Here is a 3,174-nt window from a genome sequence, read left to right as displayed (position 1 = left end):
GTTCATCTTCTAGGAGATATGACTATTTTTAGCCAATCAATGGAGACCCAGTCTTCTTTGTAACTCATATGGAATAAGAGGAATTGTTCCATGTAAGGGAGCGTTAGCGGTATCTTGCTAGTACCCTTGCACAGGATAACGTGCATTGCCGAATACAAATCTTTCGGTACGAGTTACTTATGTGGGGACTTGTAAATGTGAAGGCAAGGTGTAAATTTTCCCGCAACAGGATTTAGGTGCTGGAGATTGTCGGAGGAGTTTGAGGATGGACACATTTCAGCAAGAACGACCATTGTGTCTCGATAGGGCATTCCAGCTACCGAGACATACAGGGTGACTTCAGGAGTTGTCCTTAGTACCAAGAAGACCCAGAAAAACTTGGTAAATCATTTGGAGTTCTTGCGGTAGGACATCAAGTCTGCTTTGAGGATGTAATGAAAATGTTCAACCAATCCGTTGGCACCAGGGTTGTATGCGGATATCTGATGTAGTATGATTCCAAGGAAATTTGCTAATGATATCTGCAATTAAATGGGGAAAGTGGTACCCCTGGTAGAAGTAAAATGCTCAGGGATTACAAATCTTGCCATCCACCATGAGAGTAAGACAAATGTACATGAGGCATAAATTTTAGTTTCATTGGGAATGGTTTCAGGTCATTGAGAGGAGCAGTCAATGACAGTAAAACAGGTAACAATGTCAATGTGTTGTTGGACTTACTTCGTCGATGTGAATATGGATAGAATCATGTTGAGGTTGAGGAGAGTTGCACACTCCTGAATCTGTGTGTCGATGTACTTTTGTAGTTTGTCATGAAGTACAAATGAGAACCAAATCCTTACAATCCTTAGTAATGCTGTACAAAAGGAATTTTGTCTTCAGTACATGTGCAGTATATTGGTGCGAGAGATATGGAAATCCTGAATGAAATCAAACACCTGTCAGCACATTGGAGCAGCTATCCATTGACAAGGTTTAGCAGTATTGGTGTCAGAGAGGAGAGTAGCGCTGGAATCATCGAGGGAGATGTCTTGCCAATGGAAAGATGTGCAGGATGTCCTACATGCTTGGTACCAAGGATCTTTTCGTTGGAGTTCCGCCAAAGCATTGTACTCTAATCCTAATAAATGGCGGCAAATGTGCTTCTTAACAGGGCATCTGCAAAGAGATTAAAATTCCCAGGACATGTTGAAGGGTACAATTTTAATCAAGCACGTAGGAGAGATGTAACCATTGACGAGATGATCATGCGTTGGACTATGGTGCATGTGAATAAGGAAGGCCTTCCCTTCTAAGAAGTAGCACAAGTGACAGACAGTCAAAGTAACCGCCAGCAATGCACTGTTAAAGGTATAGTAGCCAAATACCACCCTTGGTCACTTTCTAATGAAGAAGGCTAAGAGACAGGCCAGTCGTCAAACACCTTCTTAAGTAATGAACCAATAGTTATGATTGCTAGTATTGGTGGAGAAAAGAGTGCATCTGGAACAGGAAAAAGGGAAAAGCAGCAGCAGTTGATAGGGTATTCTTTGTGTAGCATAAGGCTGCTTTTGAAAGGGACCCCACTTCAGGACCTTTGTCTTGCCCTTGATGGGCTGTACAAAGGGGCAAGAGTGGCGATGATGGTTGGCATAAAATCGTGATAAGAGTGTTCCCTGACCAAGAATTATTGCAATGTTTTGATGGTCAGGAACCGTTGTGAAGTTCTGTAAAGGTCTAACTTCTCAAGGAGGGGTAGGTCTCCCTCAGGAGTGATCTGGTGCTCTATAGATTGATAATTCGTTTGAGCCGAATGTATACTTTTCACACCCTATTACAAGGCTGTTTTGCTGTAGGGTATCCAGCATAATGTGTAGGTGACAAAGGTGTACCTCTTTGGAGAAAGAGAAACACAAGTATGGTCGCCTATGTAACATGCAGAGAAGGAGAGGTCTCCTACGATGCCATCCAAGAGGTTTTGAAAAAAAAAAATCGCCCAAGCCTTGAGAGAGAGAAAACAGGAGTTATTGAAGGGTATGTAATAAATGGGGTGTGTTATGGTGGTCTTGGCGATGTCTCTTGGGTTCCTGGGTGGCTGATAATAGCCCTTCAGGAGGTCGAGCATTGTTAAAACCTTCTCTTTTTAAAACTAATACGTCACTTCGGCAATGTTTTGAAGGGGGTAATGATCAGGTTTTGTCTGCATGTTCAAGCACCTGTAATTACCACATGGACTCAGAGAGTCATCATTCTTCACGGTGGTGTGAAAGGGTGACGATCATTGCTTAAGGCTTTTTGAGCGAAGGGACATTTATCCTATTTCGGGGAGCGCCTGTTTAGCTCTGCCGAACGATTCTTTGCCAGATACAAGAAACTGGCAAACATAGGACCCCCAGTCATCTTGATATAGTGTTAAATACCCTGTGTGGCAGGAACTGTGAGTGATTGAAAAATTTTTTGGATGGCAAAATTAAGGGTATGATTTGATGAGGTGAGCGTAGGCATCCATGGGTGAGCTGATGTGGAGAGCGAGGAGAGAGGGTCCAGGTTGATGAAGTATTGAGGAGAAAGCGTCCATATTGAATAATCGTCTGTGAGTGCCATTAACAAAGAGGTGGAATTGGAAGAAGAAATCTGTAATCTGACATCAGCAATGAGAAACTGCCAGTTATATCTGGTGCTTTACGATGATAATGAGAGGGTTTTATAACCATGGGCTGGTATCGCACACACCTGCTGGCAGCTACCTTGCGGACATCGGCAGACTAAGTAAACTACATCATGTCCTTGAGAGTGGCCTTGACCAAAAAGAATGACAAAAATTCCACGCCAGTACCTGCATCAGGCAAAAAGAAAAGGTTAGTGATAAGGGAGGCCACCACAACAATAGATGGACTACTTACATCCATTCACACATTTCTTCACAGCAGCCCTGAATTTAGAGAGGCAGTGGCATACTGCAGCCGGTGGGTGTCAGCTAGTTGCTGGAAAGGTCATTGGTGGGACATGAGCAAGATGTTGTATATATGGATGTTGGGCGGCTTTGTAGCCACTCCAGCACATCACGGGATAGGCGTCTGTGTCCTATCGCATTCACGTCAGCTTGGTCGATGTTGAATAGTAGTCCTCTTTGTAAGGAGTGGAGGCATTGATATAGGTCTTCAAGGTCGTAAAGTGGCTATCCATAATGGCGTC

The sequence above is a fragment of the Palaemon carinicauda genome, chromosome 31, assembly GCF_036898095.1.
Source record: "Palaemon carinicauda isolate YSFRI2023 chromosome 31, ASM3689809v2, whole genome shotgun sequence".
Lineage (NCBI taxonomy): Eukaryota > Metazoa > Arthropoda > Malacostraca > Decapoda > Palaemonidae > Palaemon > Palaemon carinicauda.
Note: the sequence above shows the minus strand (reverse complement) of the source record.